Genomic DNA, 22,142 nt, shown 5'->3' with positions numbered 1-22,142 from the left:
AACAGTATGACATGTGACTAGAGTATTAACTCTAGTGCCTAGGGACCATGTGAAAGAATTCTTTAAGCAAACAGATCAACATGCTTGTGAAAGCAAACCGATCCCTTATATCAACGGGAGATTTGATTTCAGAGCTCGGCTCAAAAAGAGACCAAAGCAAAACATATATAATCACCCTTAAATGCTGCGTAACATGATATATTATTCTATTAAAATAATGTGACACTATCCCCCCCCCCCCCGCCGCCGCTATTGTGAGTGTGGGCCTGGGTCTCCATTAGGAGCCTTAAGCCTTATTTTGTTTTCAGATACTTATTGACTTAGACATATTCCATATTTACAGTCATGGTCTGGGAGCAGATTGTGGCCCCTCGTCATTAGGAACTCGTCAGAGAAACGCTCCCTGAGGTGGAGTTTTATATGCAAAATCATATGTAGCAAATCATTACTATCATTAACAACTGTTTCCATCTGCTCAATGAGACTAGACTGCCCCCCCCCCCATTAATGAAACTAAATGTGTAATTCTAATTGACTTTGTAAAATCCTTCCACTGTTTTAATATTGTTTAGGTTGAACTCTCTCTCTCTCTCTCTCTCTCTCTCTATATATATATATATAATCTATTCAGTGTCCCTTTTTTAAAAAGCAGTACAACCTCATTGATTCATCTGGCCTGGAGACTGAAGGATACCTCACATATATTTTCAACTATCTGATAATTTTAACTCTAATTACATGGGATTTACACTGTCAGACAAGTTCAGCAGTGGACAAGGAGTGACCTTGAACAGCTAAGTAGTTTTAATAACCCAAATTTTGTATCTGTTCCACTGATAAATGTGGAAGAATGTGACTGGTGTGGTCAAACGGTGAGCATAGCTCACTTCATTGTGAGTTTGCAAAATGAGTGACTTTTGACAGAGAAGGGTAGAAAATTGTTCAATTCACATTATAATGCGAACCTAACCACATCCGCACTTCCCGAACCAATTTGAGAACCAAAACAAAACTATCCTCCGAAACTTGCACTTGTCTGAATTTTGCAAGGCAATTCTTCAATGAAAAAAATGCACACATGAAAAGAATATATTAGGGAAATGTGTGCACAAAAATACTTATTTTGTGAAAAAATAATTTATATTTGAGAAAATTGCTTGCAAAAATGTATGTGTATGTTAGATGAAATGGAAAGAAAAAAATCATGTGGACTTTTTTCTTAATGGGAAGAACTGAAGTTAAGATTGGGGGGAAAGTGTGAAACATTCATGTGACACATCCATCCATTCCATCAGTTGCTTATAGGAATGAAAAGATGGACACCTAGCGCTGGACCCATCCTGCAGACTTTGGCCTAGGAAATATCAACTGCTGCTCAAAACATCATTTGATTTCCACCCCTGCAATTTAAAAGCTATGTTTTGTATCCAGATATGCTGGTTAGATTTTAATGCTTGCCTTTTCCCATTCCCAATGACATTCATTTGCATCAACTTTATAAATATTAATTCTGAGAGATTCCCCTCCCCCACTTGTCGGTATTTTCTATGATCAAGCTATCTGTGCATGTGGAATCTCATGATTCCCACCTATAATAAGAGGAGAAGGTAACAAGGTGAGAGAAAGTTGCTTTAAGTTCCAGTATATCTATCAAATTCTGTGAGGGAAAGATAGCACCTCCAGTTTTATCTAATGTCTTATTTGTACAGCACTATGTACAATGAATAGGCTCTATGCAATGGGCACATTTTATCACTGAGAATTATGTATCACTGTCGACCTGATCATCACACACAGTAGCTTCTGAAGGCCATTGTTCTGGGGCCACTAGGGGGCACATTGGAAGATGGCTGACAATACCATCTCTCCGACCCACACGGGGTAATTAAGAGGCTGTTATGGGAGAAGGCAGCCTCCCTTGTTGCCCCAAGGAAATGGGGAACACTGCCCTTGCCTGCTGTGCCCATAAATCACCCCCTAATTCGAAAGAAGGGGGTGAGGGCCCTAGGCAGAATGCCCCCGTGTGGACATTGGCTCTCCTGGACGCTGTCTCTGATCGCACACTAGTTGCAGCAATTTGGAATAATTAATTACAAAAGAAGCAAATGCACATATTTCAAGTAAAGAAGGGGAGTGAAATCTGCTAATTTAAGTGACCTCTGCGAAAGAAGACGACGGGCTGGAGAAACAGGAATATTTTACGATGAAGATACACCAAAGGCGGGGTATGTTGACAACGGGGCTGAATGGGGGGGGACCTTTTTTACTTTCCTTCTATGTGATTTACAAGAACCCCTCCTCATTAGAACCGTCGGTTGAACTGACCCAAGCAGGATGATTAAGGTCTGTGTGGAGATAAACTTTAACCAAAAGTATGCTTTATGGAGACCGAGAAGCAATAAGAGCTTTTGGGAATGGCGCAGCAATTAATTCGGAGTTGCCATCTTGCCAAAGGATTTATAGCCTGGAGGAAGAACGGATTTGTTTTCAGACTGCATTCCTAGTGAATCTCCTCAGAGGTTTTGAGAAAGGAGGCAGATTGGTGAAAATTAATGACGCTAAGACTGTTTTGATGTATGGAAGTGATGTTATATGGAAAACATCTGGATATGGCTACTGGATAAAAAAATAATAATATCCACGCAGGATTACAAACTGTTCTAACCAGCTTGCAGAGACTATCAGAGGTCACAAAGAGAAAGGAAAAATATATGAAAATAACAACAAGAGATGTGGAAAAATAATAAGAAAGGACTGGATAGTACTGTGAACATCATAAGGTTAGATTTGTGGACATTAAAACAGCAGTAAGAAGCAAGAAGTTGATTGGATCCCTTCGGAACTTGAAATATGGGTACCCCCAACAAAAATTTAAAATTCGGCTGTGTAATTTGGCATTTATGTAATTTGGTTTGATTTGATGTGATTGGTCGGTTAATAAAAAATTATTCTTAAAAAAAAATGAAGGCCATTGTTCTACAACCTAACCTAGAGGTTTTCAACCTTTTGGGGTCCACAGCTCTCTTGACCAACTACCTTCTTTCTGTGGCACCCCTGTGGGGCTCAGGAGCCCAGTTGTGTCACCCCTTGCCTGCAGAGCCGGCAGCCCCTCACCCCTTTCAAACACCCTCCCCTGTGGAAACACCCTCAGCCTCCTCTCTTTTCCTCTCTCCTTGGGAGTCCTCTGGGCAGCTGCAGCAGCAGCCCCTGGTCTCTGAGCTGCCCCCCATGCCCCAAAGAGAGGTGCCTCCTCACACTGCTCCACAGGGGCCTGGGAAGCACCTCCTCACCAGCCCCAGAGGCACCATTCGCCTGGGGAGCTTGTAACCAGAGCTGTTGCAACAAACAGCTGTGCAAGCCTTTGGAAGGCAGAGACATCAGATGGCATCAGAGGAAGGGAAGGAAAGAGGGACAGAGGCCAGTGTTGCCTGCGGCACCCCTGACCATCATTCAAGGCACCCCAGGGTGCCATGGCACACTGGTTGAAAACCACTGGCCTAACCTATTGTAAAGTCATAATGTTAGGAAGCTCGCTATTTTGTGTGGACCCAGGCACCACAGTTTGTGCAAAGACACTCTAACTTAATAATACATACCTGAAGATGCTTTTTTGTCTATTATGAGGAGCATCTCAAATATCAGGGTTTTTTTAATTATTATGATTAGGTATTGATTGCTTACCTGAAAATGCCAATTCATATGTGACAGAATTTCGACTCTTCACCCCCATCATAGAATTACTACTAGGCCCTTTTGCCAAGAATCTGAGGAAACAAATTTGCTTGGGTCTCCTATTAAGAAGTCAAGCAAAGTGTGCAATACAGTTTGCATTGAACTATGGCCAAATAATCACACACAAACACACACACACTTACATTTCTCTTTAAGAGACCTGTTTAATCACAGTCCTCAAGAGTGTGGACACCTCCAAGGATATGCGCCATTAATGTAGAAACTCATCAGGATTTTACACATGAGAATTGGTGCCACAGCTTAATAGTATTACCACATGGGGAGTTAGTCACTACATGGATAATGTATAAACAAGGACATAGTATTATAGAAAGCAAGGTCATTTTGTATCCAGGTTCTCATTTTTCTCCCTGTCACTAATTCAGAAAATTCCAAAGCCTTAAGCAGACTTACTGAAAAGTTCAAAAAGGCTTACTCCTAAGAAGGCATAGGAAGGCAGTCTACTTTTAGTAATATCTCGCTTGCTTCACCAGCCGCTGTTGATGTCATTTTGAATGTGGGAAACTGGGGTAGAAGGTGCTGCTTTCTTGAGGTACTGCAAACTAGTATTTGTGTAATTGATTTACACAAATCAAAATGCAGCCAAAGTTGCTGTGCAAAGCTATGAGACACAGCTGGCACTGAAGGGACATAACTGTGATAATGTTGACTTTTACTCCAGCTCTGGTTTGCGAAAATGAGTTAAGGGTAAATATGTTAGCTTAAGTTGTTTATTGATTAATGCAGCATGACTATGATCATCAATATGTCTCTTTTTTCACAAAGGTGATCTCAAAGCAGTTTATGGAAACCAACATTAAAAAGAAGTATAAACATAAGAGTAAAAACAACCTAAAATGTCCACCGATTATATGTGCAAAAGGTCAGATCAAACTGAACTCACCCCACTAAAATAAAGGAGCAGAGAATTAAGGCCCAAAAGATTGACTGAATAAAATGTTTCTGCATGCTGTATAGTATCTTTCCAGTATTAAGAAACTAAAAAGCAAAATGTATCTTCGTCTGGAAGATTGTGTTCAGTAGTAGAGAATCATACATAGGCACCATTTTTGTGAAGTCTTATAAGTTTGTTACTACTGTACTTCTTTTTTTTTTAACATACAAAGGGGTATCTTCCTCTGTAAGAGTATCTTCCTTTGTAAGAGTTTCACACCGAACTCTGGAAATGTGCAATGCATTTAGTAGCCTGTGGTGGATGTCAGCAATTCAAACTGCATGAGGGATTTCAGCAGTTCACTGTTTCCCCAAATCTTAATTTTTATTGCTGCAGTAAAAATGAGAGGGAAATGGAAGCAAGCTTTCACTGAAATGCAAGAACTATGGAACTATTATGAAATAATAAGAGGTGACAATAACCATAAGCAGTAGTGATACCTAAAACAAAGAGGAAACCCAAGAATCCACAGGGATACCTCTCTCTCATAAAATATTATCATCTACTGGGTACAAGCACAAATTTCCCATGGATTCATAATTTATGGTGGATCCAGAGGTGATTCATACCTCATGCAAGTGGTCCTAGACTGCAGAAAATAAATCTAATAGCCTTTCAGCTATTACTAAATTAAGGCCTGTTCAGCTTTCAGTGAAGCAAGCACAGGTCTCTTCACCCTCCTGTAACAGTGCGGCTTGTCCTTGATACATCATGCTGTAAGAGAATACCCCTCGGTTGTGATAGTATAATCAGTTCTGAACAGTAGATTACTAAAGCCTTCGTCTGCCACGCCTTCCCTGCCCCCCGCAAAAGAAATATGAAAGCGCTCAAGTGCCACACTAAAAGTAGGGAAAGATCCTGTGCAGATAATATCATAGAATCATACAATTGTAGAATTGTAGAGTTGGAAGGGACTCCAAGAATTAACCAGCAGAACCCCATGCATTGCAGGAATCTCAAAAGATTATATATTTCCTTAAGACATTTCATAGGAAGCCATGAATATGCAGAAATTATAAGACTATATTTTTACATATGTAGTGATAATCATATCCTTGGTATGTTCAGTATAACATGTAAAATGAGCACATGTTGATGGTGAAGTCAGTGGTCCTCTGTGCATATGATTTAGTTGTTTAAGAGGCATTTTTGGCATATCCATCACTTTGCCCTCTTGCTCATATTCTCAGTGTGAGGCATTCTGGACATAAAACAAGCCATCAGCTATGTTGGGGCTGGACTGCTATTAATAATCGACACACAAATCTCATAACTTCTGTATGGGAGAATGTGCAAATAGCTGTGTTCATGAACCAGAACCATACCCACATGCTTTTGACCCTGCAGCATACATTTTCATTATCTGTGGACTGAAAAATCAAGTGGTAACTTAAATAATGAACAGGGATGGGGGAGAAACATGATTATGTCCTCATTTAAAGGCAAACTTGCCTAATGTATACCTTCAGAAACAATACCCGGACCAAACAGCAGCCATCCTTCAAATTCCACACTTCTCTGAATTTTGCAGTGAAGTTCTCCAGCAAAGTTTTATGCACAAAAATGCATAAAGTGTGCAGAAAAATGAATATATCTCTGAAAACAACACACACAAAATGCAATGCATTAGGAAAGATTGCTTTGCAAAAATGTATATTAGGTAAAAATGCATGAAAACACGTGCTGATTAGCATAAATTCATGCTAATATGCTACTGAATTTTCATGAGAATTTTTCTTTAAAATGCAAACTGATATGGAAATATGAACTTAAAATTGGTAAATGAGAAACCAACATTTTCAGATTCATCCATTCCTAATGACTAAACAGCCACCATAGAAGAAACCCTATCCAAAATTTCAGAGCTCTAGCAGAAGGCTGAAATGGATATACACTCAATGCCTGAGCCAAAGTCTGCCTACATCTGTAATCAATAAAGTTGTGGCCAGTTTTTATCCCAGATCATTGTCTTGTCAAGTTTGTTCCTTTCCACCATAGCTATTGCCTTTGCGCAGGGGTGAAGGGCACTGCGACTGGGTCCTCAATGTGAAACCACAGTTAGAAGCAGTTTTGCAAACTATTATTTGCCAGCAGTGTTAACTATAGTTGTTTACAGCCAACTGTAGTCAGAGAGACCAGGAAGTGAAGTAAGGATCCTGTGCATGAGAGGTAGAAAGGAGCAGAAGAATGAGGGAAATTGTGAATCAATATGTTATTTTTAATCTTTAGAACTTTGGCTTGGAAGATTGTCCAGACCGAGTCTCTCTGGGTTCTTATTAGATCCTTGATCACTTATTAACTTCATTCTACATTTGCTTGGTATTCATATAATTAAAAAAAAAAATCTATTCCAAGGTAAAGTCCTTTCTATTGGAGTCTGAGCATTCAAGGTCCCTCTGACACCAGCACTATTCAAGGCAATTTTGTATGGCCTTCTTGTCCATCAGGAATCACTTGTCATTTATTCAGAGGCCTGGTTGTTTGTACAACACACCTTTAAGTTTAGATAGGACTTGGCCCTACACAAGGTTTGTGAAGGGCTCCATAATCAGACACTTTACGTTTCCACTTGTGGTACAGTTTGGACATTTTTACAATTTTAATGGTCTTACACAGGGGCCCCTCTTTAGATGCTGAAATGTATTTATTCACTTCTTCCAAGATGTGATGAGCCAATCCTACAGTGCTTGTGAGCCCCGCTGCCTAATCTGCTGAGTTGCAAACAATGGACTTTTGCCCCCAAAGGCCTGATGGGACATTTGCTGCCACCACTACATAAAACAAAAACTGAAAAGGCAATTTTTGTCTTGGGATTCTCAGCTTCTGATTTCTCAGCTTGAGACATTTTTAAAGGGATCGAGAGATTTGTGTTAAAACAGTTTGTCTGAAAATGCTTCATCTTGAGAATCCCCAGGTAAGCAGTTTAAAAAATTATTTTGGTCTGTGGTTTCTATTTGGGCAGCGAAGTCCCATTTCTTGACAAGTGAATGTGTTTTATAGACTGCTTAGTATTTTAAAATGGGAGTGTATTTCAAAAGGTGCCCAGTATTTTTTAAAACCCACCAAATTATTTCTAATGCCCAAATCACGGGCAGTGTGAATATGTGGAGAAGCAAGTCCCATTCACAGTGTTCCTAACATCATTAGACTTTTTTTTAGCACTGGATGAAGTGTGGCGTAAAAAGCACACTGTTCCCTGTTCCAGGGGTATAAAGAAAGATTCTTCAGTTTCTACCTAAAGGGAAGGACTGGACAGAACTGGCTTGAGCACCATCCTGTTTAACAGGGAAAGAGGAGGGGTATAGTACAAATAAAAGGAGAGAAAATATTCTCTTTTTATCACTCACTCGTTTAGAAAAGAAACCACAGGTGGGATTCATGAAAGCTTACAGAAGTCAAGAGAGGTCAAAAACCAATTTTCTCACTTGTTGAAAACACCCTACTGATTCTTTGAAGGGTTTTTTTTTTTTTTTTTTTTTTGTATTCTTGGCCAGAGAAGCAGCTTAATAGATAGTCATATGGCTGCATTGAATATTCTCTCCCCCCCCCCCATCAGCACAAAAACCCCTATACCAGCATAGTATATTTTGTCCCTAGACTCAGTCTATGATGTTAATATGGATCTATGCAATTCTGGGAAATTTGGATTTTGTCCTCCATGTGTGTCTTACTAACTAGAGTAACAGAAAAAGCACATTTTTGTGTAGTGCTTCAGACTGGTAAACGCCTTCCTCCAGATGTAATATTATAATGACGTAATAATGTGTCTCATATTTGTACACTGCTTTTGCATGTAAGCCATACCCAAAGCAGTCCAAAGTTTACATAATAAAATATAGCAGTATTTCAAGATTCAGGAACTATTGCAAGATATGACAACAGAATTTAAATAGAGGTACTGGCAATCAGAACATCTCGTGTTCATTAATATACACTAGGGTGAAATGATAACTCATACTAAAGCTTAACAACTGAAATACAAAACTAAAATCCAAATAGCAGCAAAACATTGCCTCCACCAATAATCCCTGTTCAATACATATTTGTGTGTTTGTGTGTGTGTGTGTGTGTATTGCTATAATATAAAACTATATTAGTCAACATAGACAACTTGGCTTTCAAAGGTTTAAAAGACCATTAATATACATCAATATATGTGTGTTAGTATCATGAAGAAAATGATTTTTTAAAAAAGAACTCTGGTCTCTTGTCCATGCAGCCCAATAACTGTGAAATAAGCCATTATATGTCTTTAAAAATTAAAACTACAACACATCCCTTCACAAATGGATTCATTAAAATGCAATTCTTTGTTGGCTTGTGTGTGAGAGAGGGAGGGGGGAGAGAGAGAAGTGATTCTCTTCTAAATTGTATCCCAAAATGCTTTGCAGATATTAAATAATAAATAATGTTAAGGGGCAGGAAGAGAGAAATTAACAAGTATAGCTCTAGCAGGAAATATATCACGTTTACTGTCAGCACTTGAAAATAGAAAAGTCTTCTTCGTAGTGCAATGAAAATATATCCAGACAAAGTAACACAGGAAGCTGCTTTCTACTGAGTCACACCACTGGTCCATCTTGCTCAGTACTGTCTACACTGACCAGGCAGTTGCTCTCCCGGGTTTCAGACCACCTGGAGATGCCAGGGCTTGAACCTGGAATCTTCTGAATGCAAAGCAGATCCTCTAACATTTGCTGTGGCCCTTAAGCAACAAAGCTTACCAAAGTCTAGGTTAAAGTGAACAAGATTGCTGCTGGTTTTAATAAGACACTTCTGGCACTTATATTGAATGGTGACATTGTTAACATATTAACAACCCTATTCAGGCATTAGTGGAAATCTAACATTGGGCATGCAAAGCTGAGTGTGCTGGCCCTAGTCCCTGTCCCCATTGCCTTCCATTAAATGAAGGTGAATCTGAAGAAGGGATTATGCTTCTGCTCATGTAGATGTCCCTGTGCAATGTGGAATCCTGATTTTCAAGGGTTCTCCATCGTGCAGAGAGTCTCAATGTGTAGAAGCTGACTCCCTATAGACCCAACTTGTGGAAGGCAATGACATTGGGGGCAGAGGCAACATATTTATCGCTACTCCGCCGTTCACATGTTCAATTTCTGGATCTCCTTGATGGCTGAAGGGTTACTCTTACTAAGCCAAATGGTTCATTCAACACCATGTTTGGAGCCAAGAGATAATCTTCTGGTTTTCCCCAATGAGACATCAGAAGCTTCAAGTTTTGTCTTGAACATGGACTACATAATTGTTTTCTGTACCATTTTGACTGCTGGCTGGAGGACAGAATGCAAGTAATTCTATTTTGACAGGTGCCTTGCATATGGAAAAGACATATAAAGACTCTATACTTGGTCTTGCTACTTTATGTGAGCAAAGATGAGCATTGCAGAAGTGGTTTGAATGGAAATTATCTGTATCCCAATGAATTTGTTTTCAGGTCAGCAAATGTATGCTCACACCATTTCCAGCAAATGTAAAAGGCTCAATCTCACTTCACCATGGATCTGGCAGAATCTGTGTAGGTGCCTGGAATGCTGTGAAATATCTGACACTAAAATCTGGATTCATGAATACATCTGAGTTCCTCTGCAGGAGTTTGCCTATCTGCATACCAATGTTGTTGAAAACTGTGTGTCAGACACAATACAGTGATCACCTGGGTATAATACCTCCTGAGGTGTAAATATATAATTATCATCACACAGGTAAGAAGAAAAGTAGAGCAGGCTGCACATAAACACATGCACACTTAATAAATTGGCATTGAAATAAATCTTTGGCTCAAAATGCCAAAGACTGTAATTAACATATTATACCAGATGTTTAAGGCCAATTCAGTTGCACAAGGGTGTATGGGGTGTTAGGGGAGGGGTAGTACCTATGGTGGGAGACACATTGTGCTCCTTCTGGGGTAGTTTGTCCACCTTTGGTCCCCACCCTGCACTCAGCTCTCACCTATGGCTCCAAGAAGCTGTCAGCATGTGACTGAGGCCACACCCCAGGAAGGGCTTCAACTGGCCGGCTAAACCAGGTGAGGGTAGCCATTGGGTGAGTCAGTTAGATACTTCCCCCTGCATGTGGAAACAGGCAAGCCATTCCTGAAGACAGATAGGAATCCCAGAGATGCTGAACGTGCATGTGCGAGTAACTTGTAACCAAGCTCAGTATGAATTACATGAATATTACAGTTTCCTAGAGAGCATGCAAGGCTTGGTACACATCCAATCATTTTCAAAGCTATTAAGTTTGACTTCCAAATTGACCAAATGCTAGTTTTTGGCAGATCCACTGGTATGTAGCTTGCGTTTGAGCACTATAGAGTCAGATTAAAAGTACACATTTAACATGTGCCCCATGCTTATTTCATTAATTTTTTGCATGTTCTTGATTAAAACAATAAAACTTTTTTTAAAATTAAAAAATTACACATTTTGCAATCTTAACTGCAAAAATCAGATTACTGATTTTCAGAAAAGAAATTGTTGCTTTTCAGTATTAAGATGCAGCTTGTTTACTGGGGCACAGTGTGGGTATACACTGTGTTTTCTTCAGCACTAGCAATTTACATATGCATTACAGGATTAACAACAAAGAGTAGAAATGAACAAGCATTGTTGTGGTTTTTTAATTCCTACTTTGTGTATATTTTCCTTCCAGTTTCCAACTGGAACTATCATGATAAAGATTTGGCAGCCATTCAAACTTGTGTATTCATAGTTGCAGTAGGCTTGCTCTGGGAATTACCACTGCGGATCCCTCATAGCTCTTCAGACCCAATATGGTGTTCATTGATGCAGAATTCAACTAGCTATCTGAAAGAGTCTTGCCAACAATCTGTTCCCCTGTGTGTGCGTTAGAAGCTAGAAGCAAGATGCTTAAAATCACACATTACCTCAGGATCTTGGGATTCAGGCCTGGCAAATGATCTGTAACTATTTCTTCTGGGTTGCCAAAATGGAAAGAGGTGAAATTCAGGGTTTTGATCTCCTATCAATTGTTAATCTGGAAGAAAAAAGAATCACAGAATAAATCTAAAAATGTTGTGTCAGTAATAATAGCAGTAGTAAAAAAGTATTCAACTTAGCACCCACGTCTGCAGTACCAATTTCCCAAGGCCACTAGAATCATAACATACAGCACAATGATATGTGTGTATCCTTAGAAGTAAATCCTGTTGAGTTCAAGGGGCCTTACTCCTATGTAAGCATGAATCGGACTGTAGTTTCCTTGAATGAAAAAATTATGGCTTGGATCTAGGCTTATACCTCCATGACCAGAGGAGCTGCTGCTGCTCATAAGGGACCTGGGATCCAGCAGAAACTCCCCACTAGAAAAAGGGATAAGGCAACAATTTCTTAAAAATATTTGTTGCCCCTTCTCCCAGCAGAGCCCAGCACCTTCCTTCACAGAGTTTTTATGCATTATTCCCGAATATACATTTCCCCCCAAAGTAATTTCTCTAATATAACTGTTTTTCCAAGATAAAAAAAATCCTTCCAGTAGCACCTTTAAGACCAACTAAGTTAGTTCTTGGTATGAGCTTTCGTGTGCAAGCACACTTCTTCAGATACCTGGTATCTGAAGAAGTGTGCTTGCACACGAAAGCTCATACCAAGAACTAACTTAGTTGGTCTTAAAGGTGCTACTGGAAGGATTTTTTTTATTTTTATTTTGACTATGGCAGACCAACACGGCTACCTATCTGTAACTGTTTTTCCAAGGTAATTTTTGCATTTATTTTCACTTAATATACATAAGCAAACTTTACTCTAGCTCAGAAATCATTTATTTCTTGATTTCAGTATATGTACTCTTGTAAGGTAAAGGACCCCTGGACGGTTAAGTCCAGTCAAAGGTGACTATGGGGTTGCAGTGAATTGCGAGTTGCTGTGCTTCAGTTTGCTTATTGCTGGGAAAGTCTTTTTGGGAAAGTGAAAATTAAGGTAAGTTCATCTTTAAATCTAAGCCAAATTGTCTCTCTCCCATATCCCCAGCTACTAGTCAAGATGGCTATAACCTACCTTCATTATCTCTAAACAGCAGTTGCTGGAGGACAGGAGTAGGAGAGTGTTGCTGTACTCGTGTCCTGGTTTTGGACATCCCTTCAGCACCTGATTGGTCACTATGAGAACTGTCTGATTGTTCACTATGGACTACATAGGCCTCTGGTCCGATCTAGTTGGGCTTTTCTTACATTTTTATAGTACCATCTGCACCATTTTTTCATTAGCAAAGAAATAATTTGTTGTGTTTGATAGTGGGGTAAACCCAAGGCTGCACTACATGTTCCACTCAACTTCTAGGAATCAGCCTGGTTTTGGTTTTATTTTATTTATCCTTTCTACTGGCAATTGCTGGAGGTGAGAGAAACTAGATGTCTGTCCACACATTTCCCTGCAAAGAAAGACTGCTGTTTCTCTCCCCTCCTTCGCAGAATCACACTCATAGAGGAGCAAAATAAAAAAATTACTTCCAGTGGCACCTTAGAGACCAACTAAGTTTGTTATTGGTATGAGCTTTCATGTGCACACACACTTCTTCAGATACACTGAAACAGAAGTCACCATAGAGAAGGAACATCTACAGTCTTCATCTCAAGGGGAGCTAATCTTCTTTAGCCATCAGAAGGAGGAAGGGCAGGTTAGATTAGCTATATGACAGATAAGAATGAAAGGACTAAGCCCTGTTCCAGCTTGTAGTCTGCCCATGCTATTTATGGCAAAAAGACTGTGTAAGTGGGACCTACTTATGTACATGTCTAGCCTAGGAGGAAGGATACATTTTATTGGGGGCGCGAGCTCCATGAGGATCATAGTGTGAGCAGTGGTGCCTATAGGCATATGTCAAGATGTTTGCACAGTTGACATCCACACTGTATTTATATTCCTATTTCAAGTTTCCTTTCCTCTATTCATTGAATAAATCTGACTTAACCATCTTGCAAAGTAAAATGTAGATGGATGAGTTTAGAATGTTTCCACTTCCTTGTAAATCCATAATCAGATTCTGTGATTCTATTTTTCCCTTCAAATATTTCACTCCTCATATAATTGTGAAGCTCAATAGGATGTCATTTATTGCATAATGAAGCACTGTCTCATTATAAAAATGTCAAGATGAACCAGATAAACCATTGCTGTTTCTGAAGTTCCAAAAGAGAATCTCAGAACTCCATTAGATATATACCAGGTTAGTTCAGACTTTTCCTTAACTGATGAACTTTGGGCAAGTTCTGTTTTTTTAACAAACAGTTCACCAATGCCATCACACTGAACTGTATCAAAAGAATTGCAGCATGGTTTTTAAACAAAAACAAAAAAACTCAAAACCTTAACTGTTGGAACGCTTGATCCAACATATGTTGTCCACAGGCTTCCTATTAAAAAAAGAAAAAATCCAATACGGGAAATATATCCTTTGAGTCCCAAATACTAATCTGGAAAAGAGGTCATCTGGGAAGTGTAGACTCTCATAAGAACAGGGACATTCAGGTCATTTCATCACAATGTGATCTATTTTCAAAGTCTAACACTCATTTTCTGGCTTCTGGGTTTTATATTCTTTGGTATTTTGTGGCAATTTATCTTCCATGTCATATTTTTAAAAGAGGATTCCTTGTCTTAAACAAATGAAAATATTACAAGATTTCACTCTTTCCCTGCATTTCATATAGGATCAACACATGTAAAGCAAGAAATACAAAATCTAAACGAATACAGATTTTAATCAGTAAAGGAACGGTAAAATACATTGCTTATTTGATCCAAATATCAACATCAAATCATGTTCATGTGTTCTTTTCCTTTCCTTTCCTTTCCTTTCCTTTCCTTTCCTTTCCTTTCCTTTCCTTTTCTTTTCTTTCTTTTCCTTTTCTCCTCCACCCCCTTAGTTCCATTGTTTTTGCCTTCTTCCATTTCCAGGCAATGAAACCTGGCTTGGATAGACATTATAAATTCCATTCTTTGTAAAATCAGCATTTGAGTTTTGAAATTAAGTTGGAATTTTGTGGCACAGAGACTGCTCACAGTTCTATTTCTACAGGTAAAAAGTTAAGTCCAGTCATGAATGACTCTGGGTTTGCAGCGCTCATCTCGCTTTACTGGCTGAGGGAGCTGATGTTTGTCCACAGGCAATTTTTCCAGGTCATGTGGCCAGCATGACTAAGCCACTTCTGGCGAAACCAGAGCAGTGCACGGAAACACCATTTACCTTCCCGCTGGAGCAGTACCTATTTATCTACTTGCACTTTGACGTGCTTTCAAACTAACTAGGTTGACAGGAGCTGGGACCGAGCAATGGGAGCTCACCGCATCGTGGGAATTTGAACCACCAACCTTCCAATCAGCAAGCCCAAGAGGCTCAGTGGTTTAGACCACAGCACCACCCACATCCCTAGTATTTCTACGGGTATTCCTGCAGAAATCCAGTTGGTTAGCTATTGGCAATACAGGGTGTTTCCAATGGACAAACCACATGCATTGGGAGAATGTATGACAAGGGTCACAGGGCATCAAGGGCTCTCCCCAATCCAGCCATGGCCCTGTGAGAAGGGGCTCTACATCTACAAAGGTACACATGAGGGGGGACTTTGCAGGGAATTCATGACTTCCCTCTTTAAAGAAAGGGGTGGGAGAAAGTGGTGTTATATGGCTATAGCAATGGCAAATGCACAAATACTTTTCCTTCTTGTTAAAATAAAATAGTTTGATTGTCAGAAATCTTATAGAAGAATTGGATTCAGTGTTTCCATCTCCGTCTAGGCTTCCTTTGATATGGAATTATCTCTACGTCACTTTCGGTCCCCTTGCTAATGGCAGAGACCAGGGTGTGCTTGCCTTCTTCTCTGCAATCCCAGGACTGTAGTATATGTTGGCATTGAGTGAAGGGTATATTCTACCTAGCCATAGTCCTGAGTCCAAAGCTAGGAATCTTAATCCCCAAAGGACCAAACTGCAGACCCGAGTGGTAGCTGTGGCTGGATGGCTGCGTGGGAGCCGGTTGGAGTTAAATCCTTCAAAGACAGAGGCCCTTTGGCTAGGTCGGGATGACATGGGGCTGGGGGCCAACTCCCATCTCTTGCAGGGGCCGCAATTACTGCCAGCGTCTTCTGTCAAGAGTCTGGGTGTAATCTTCAAGGCCTCCCTATCTATGGAGGCACAGGTTATAGCTACAACAAAGTTGGCATTTCTCCATCTCCGCTGTGCTAAGCAGTTGGTCCCTTACCCCTCTCACCCTGATCTTGCCACTGTGATCCATGCGACAGTCACCGCCAGGCTTGATTATTGTAATTCACTCTACGTGGAGCTGCCCTTGAAGCTGACCCAGAAACTCCAGCAGGTGCAGAATGCCGCAACAAGACTCCTTATGGGTTCCACGCCATGGGATCACATTCATCCAGTGCTATACCAACTGCACTGGCTCCCGGTGGAGTACAGGATCAGGTTTAAGGTGCTGGTTTTAACCTTTAAAGCCCAGGACCCTTGTACCTACAGGACCGCCTCTCCTGGTATGCCCCATGGAGGACCTTATGGTCTGCAAATAATAACATCTTGGAGGTCCCGAGCCTCAAGGAGATTAGACTGGCCTCGGCCAGGGCCAAGGCTGTTTTGGTCGTGGCCCCAGCCTGGTGGAACACTCTCTCGCAAGAGACCAGGGCCCTGCAGGATTTGACATCTTTCTGCAGGGCCTGCAAGACAGAGCTGTTCCACCAGGCCTTTCGTCGGGGTTCAGTCTGACTCCCTCTCCCTTTTCATAAGAACTTGCATGAAAGTGGCCTCCCAATTTTTCTCACAGGCTCATATAAGTTCAGCACAAACAGGTGGGCCTGGTGAGCATTTAAGGTCCCCAACCCTAATCTGTGGGTTGCTATCTGATTAGATTTTTTTCTGATCCTGATCTGATTTTAAGATGTATTTTAATTGATTGCCTGATTTTATGTTATACATTTGATGTTAGCTGCTCTGAGCCCGGTTTTTGCCAGGGAGGGCAGGGAAGAAGAAGAAGAAGAAGAAGAAGAAGAAGAAGAAGAAGAAGAAGAAGAAGAAGTTGTTAGTGCAATCACCTGGTTGCAGCATGCATGACTGCTGAAGCACTACCCCTTCTGCATCAACTTTTGTGAAACCTTCCATCTGATTAAAGAACAACAAGCTTCATCATACCTCCTCCCACTTCCTGGGACATCTTATCAGGAAAAGGGTCCGAAGGTCCAATGACTTATGTCTATGAATGTATGCTTAAAATTGGAGTATCAATATCTTTATGGCAATATTTCTCATCCAACCCTATTTCACTCCAGTTTTGAGCAAAACAGAATGGACTGGAAACAACTGATTTGGTGGGTCACAAGAGTCATCTGAAAATAAATCATTTTACTCCAAATTACTATAAAAAAATAGCAACCCAACAAACCATAACAAACAGCAATCACCATAACAAATAAGAAAGGACTCATAAATAAGAAAGACTCAGTGGCAGAACATCTGCAGATGATCCCTGGTTCAATTCCCAGCATCTAGAGAATACTGAGCTGGATAGACTAAAGATCTGTTTCAGTATAAGGCGGCTTCCTATGTTTCTAAACCACTGCCAGGGGTATGTGTGTGAGAAAGAGAGTGTGCATTTCTGACACTGGTCACTTGCTATTCTCTTCCTCTGTTACCTCCATCTCCTCAATGAATGACTGAGTGACTGATATGAACCGTGCTCAAGGCTGTTTTTTGATCTAACTGCTCATGTGTGCACTTAGATCAGCTTAGGGGACCACTTGAAGCTCAAAGAGAAATGAATCCTTTCAAGAAAGGAAAACAAATAGTGAATATAGAAAACAAATTCTTTTTAGAAAAGAGAAAATACTTATATTTGGAAAATATTTTTTACTGGTATAATTAGATTTTGGCTTTAAAGTCTCAAAATGATATAAAATAATAGCCATGTGATATAGATCTAGATAAACACACACAGAGAGAGAGAGAGAGACCCCTAGGAAGTAGGGTATCCTGTTTGTGTACTTGAAATTATAAGGTTAACAATTTATTTACCCTAGCCTTTGACACCTGAAATATATATTGTAGCACCCACCCTATTCTCTGAGTTGTAATCTGCTTTAACTCTTTTTAATATTGTATTTTTAAACTGTTATAACCTGACCTGGGACTTCATGGTGGAGGTAAGAAATCTAAACAACAAGTTCTTTTAAAATGTGTTTGCTATTGACGACAATATATGATGTAAAACTGGAGGTGACTGCATCTATAATTCTATATCCAAATATCTAGGATTAAATCCAATTGAACTCAGTAGCACTTGCTTCTTGATAGAAGTGGAGCGGGGTGAAGATGTGCTTTCACCTGCCTAGCAGCTCATGGGTGGGTGGCACCACACCTTTCTCAATCAAACCAACATCCAAGAACTTTTGGTTCCCAGCTGTTCATTTGAAGTCTTGCCCTTACCTGCTGCACGCCTGGTGCCATGTATGATGTCAGCTGTGGGGTAGGTGGGAGTAGCTTCCTGGAAATGGTTTCACAGGAAATGGCCAAGTGGAGAGTCCTTCAGGACCATGTCTGTACCATGGGCTTCAGTCTCCTCACCTCAATGTCTAAGATTTGAGCTGTTAACTGACTTTGAGTTTTTAAACCCATCATTAGACTAAACTATACCATATTAAAACAAAGTTTCGTTCTAAATTCCAAATTTATTTACTCAGAAATAAATCCTATTGCTTACAACAATCCACCTGACCATAAGTATACACATTTCTCAAGGGCAAGCAAAGGGAAGAACTTGTACGCAAGTTAAATGACTTTATTTTCACAGCATCGAACCCAAAACCAAGACATATGTAGTTGCCCTGGGGGCTGAAGAGCACTCCCTAACGATTGCCCTCTGAAGCAACCTTCCAAGTAGAACTGGAACCACCGCAAAGCAGTGCTGTCATCCCCTAACTCAGACAGCTGCTCCAGAAGGATATTATAGTCCATGGTTCTGAGAGCCTGATGCCCCCCCAACAGAAGTCATCATACAGGGCAACCAAAGCGGTTTCTTTGCCAAAACTGGGCTAATTTTAACGCACATCATAAAAGGCATCACATTCAATTTTTGCTACCCAAGAGTCCATGCTACACAATATATTGCATCCATCACTTTCTTCTGCTGCCAGATGAGGACTAGGGAGACCCAGGGGCAAATCCCCACACACTACATAATTCACTGAGGTGGCCTTCGGCCAGTCACAATCTTTCAGCTGGCCTACCTCACAGGGTGAGAATAAAAGGCAGGGGGATCAGCATGCATGCTGTCTTGAGCTCATTGTAGGGCAAATATGGCATCAATGTAATAAAATAAATATTTTTTATGTTTAAAAAGATCAGAAAATGCCATAAAGAAAACACAATCCCCCCATGTGACTACCAGTTAATCCTCTGTAACCTATATTTTAAAAGCTTCAATTCAACTGACACAACATTTCAGACTTAGTAGCATATTGCTCATTTTGCTTTTGGTTTTAAACTGTAAAGGAACCCACAGGGTAAATGTCATAAGGGACATTGATACACTTGTGGGTGACAGAATACAATCAGTTTCATAATGTTTCCAAGATTACTTTTTAACTTTTTCAGCCTTATGAAGACCAGTGGTGTTCTCTCTCTCTCTCTCTCTCTCTCTCTCTCTCTCTCTCTCTCTCTTCTGCTGTAAGAACTGGGGGTTGAGGGGCGATTCTTGCATTCTATCAATATGTGAAATACAAAGAGAGAAAGACCCATTTAATCAGATGGACATTTTACTTCAAATGTTAATTACACGTATTACAACTTTTGTGCATACAAAAATGATAGAGCTAATCATTCAGAAACACAAAGCCTTTCTTCCCTAAGGTAGGCACTAATGTCAAATCTTCCCGCATTTTAGCGAAAATCACCATTATTTAGCTAAGAATTAAATGCCCTTATTGAGTTGGGAACAATCAGTGTGTCTTTGCTGTGCTTTGAGGTCCAAATTTGAGGCACACTGCACAAGGCTTGAGATGAATTAGCTCTTCTTAAATTAAGGAATATTACAGCCAGTAATATGACATTCTTTTTTATGGCCATGGCTTGGGTTATAATGTGACAGGGAAAAAATGTAATGTTTCCAAAATGACAGTTTTTAGATTTGTGTTGCCTGAGGTAGTTCAGCCGAACAATAAACTATAATTTGATTGATGGAAAATTGAAGTGGTTCATCTAACTTGCCCAGCCTGTCATACCCACAAGGCTTTAGTTTTGCATGTATGATGATGTATCACAGTTTTAGAGATAATGTTGTTTGTATTATACATGAAATTTTTTTAGGCACAAAAATGAAGACTTCATTACTCAGTAAAGATCAAAATATGCTGCAGAGTAGCCAGAAATCAGATTTGTTTCAGGATGGATTTGTAGATATGAAATGTGCTCCCTTTGTGGAACCAAATGATAAATAACATGGGCTGAGACTATTTTTATTTTCATGTGGAAATTGCCATATCACTGATTATGAAATTATTAACTTAAAGGTAGAGGACATCTGCACCCAAGAGGCACAATCAGAGACCAGCAGTTTTACCTCTCTACCAAATTAATGCTGCGGATTCCTGGAGTGGTCAGCAGAAATCCTTTAAAAGGGGGCAATAATACTTTTATAGATTTATAAAGGCACTATTTAGGAGAAAGAAGATCTATGGGAAAATAATACAATGTGTGTGTGCCTATACTGATTCAGCTGTCTATGCAGCAGAAGCCTTTTGAAAACTGCATTGCAACAGAAGGGAAAATATGCAATCAGAGCAAATTTTATATATGTGCATATTTTGTACACAATGCGCAAGGAACCTCTGTTGCAGAAATCTCATTGAAATGACTAGGAGTAGTGCAGGACCATAGTTTCACAGAAATACATTCTGCACTGCACTCTTAATGCTTTGCATTTACTTCTAAATAGAGACTTTGTCCTGTGACACTTGCCTATGAATAATAAAAGAAAGACATTTGCTCTGGATCAGCAAAGGCAATCAGAATGAAGAAGCACATTTCTGCAAATGGATCGTGCTTCCAGAAGCAGCGAACTACATACCAGAATGGACCGTATGGGGCAAACGCACCAGCATGCATCATCATTGTGGTTAAGAAGATTTCTGGAGGAGGATCTCCCCGACCAAATCAATGTTTGGTGCTGACAGAGCCAGTAACCTTGTTAGTTTGTGGGTGGATAGGGATGCTGATTCCAGGCAAACTCTTCCTTCCCCACAACTGCCAAAGGATGCTGCTGTCCAGTCAAACAAATGGTAACCTTGGTCAAGAGTCAAAGAACTATGAAAGAAGTTCAGCCTTCCCCAACCCAGTGCTGTCCTGAGGTTTTGGACTGCGATTCTCACCAGCCCCAGATGGTCAGAGATGACAGGAGTCCTAGTCCAAAAAAATCTGAAGGGCACCAAGTTGGGAAATGTTGAATTAATTCCATAAGCATTAAAAATCTTCAGCTACTTTTCTCCACTAACTGTCCCTACAGGCTACCTAGCAAATTGCTTTGAAACGGAAACAGTTCATAATATGAAACAATGGACAGATGTTCAGTGAAAAGGGGGGCTGCTACTAAAAGCTTTGGAATCAACCTAAACAGCTTTTTGGCTCCTCCCTCATCTGTTTTTCTAGAAACATTCTGGTGGGAATTGCCTGCCAGAATAAATAATGGGCAAAATCTGCCCACTTTACCAGTCTCTGGTTGGCTGCAGAGTTGTCATTCCATGTACTTCTTCAAAAGTAAGTAGGAGTCCGAGCTAGATGTGGAGGGAGCTAAGAAATTCTAGTAGAGTGGTACCTCGGGTTACAGACACTTCGGGTTACAAACGCTTCAGGTTACAGACTCCGCTAACCCGGAAGTAGTACCTCGGGTTAAGAACTTTACCTCAGGATGATAACAGAAATCGTGCGGCGGCCATGCAGCAGCAGCAGAGGGAGGCCCCATTAGCTGAAGTGGTATCTCAGGTTAAGAACAGACCTTCAGAACGAATTAAGTTCTTAACCAGAGGTACCACTATAAGGAAGAAAAAAACAGCCAGAGACTGACCAAGTGGGCAGATTTTGTCCATTTCTTCCACATGGCACTGGAAAGTTGGTGGCAAGGAAGTTGGAGGGTTGGCAAGGATGGATCAGCATTACTGCCAATGGATGAGTTGCCCATGTGCCTGCTGAATGATATATTGCAATGGTTTGTGAAAATATTCACTTTCATTTATAGGATTGGTGTGGTGTTCCTTAACCTAGGTACCTGTAACATATTTTGTTTTCTAAACATGGGTTGCAAGGGAAATGATCATCCTTGGTGAAGGGGAAAGAAACCCTTGACTCCAGAAATGGAAGGTACCGCATTGTTATTTCACTGGCAACCCATGATCAAATACAACTGTGAGGGATATTTAATTGGT

At 40.3% G+C, this 22,142-nt stretch overlaps 2 long non-coding RNA genes across 2 annotated transcripts in view; one reads left to right on the top strand and one right to left on the bottom strand.

Annotated features, from left to right (window-relative positions):
- LOC308481379 overlaps nt 1-21,623 on the bottom strand; it is a 916,155-nt gene extending 894,532 nt beyond the window's left edge. Inside the window, exon 1 of the long non-coding RNA XR_013988608.1 lies at nt 21,536-21,623. This is a non-coding gene — a long non-coding RNA (uncharacterized lncRNA). The remainder of the gene's footprint in view (nt 1-21,535) is intronic.
- LOC308481727 lies at nt 641-6,647 on the top strand. The gene is made up of 2 exons (XR_013988845.1): nt 641-1,809; nt 2,968-6,647. It is a non-coding gene; the product is annotated as an uncharacterized lncRNA (long non-coding RNA).
- Nucleotides 21,624-22,142: the final 519 nt, after the last annotated feature.

This window comes from Podarcis pityusensis (assembly GCF_964106645.2).
Source record: "Podarcis pityusensis genome assembly, chromosome: 7".
Lineage (NCBI taxonomy): Eukaryota > Metazoa > Chordata > Lepidosauria > Squamata > Lacertidae > Podarcis > Podarcis pityusensis.
Note: the sequence above shows the minus strand (reverse complement) of the source record. Positions and strands in the feature narration are given on the sequence as shown.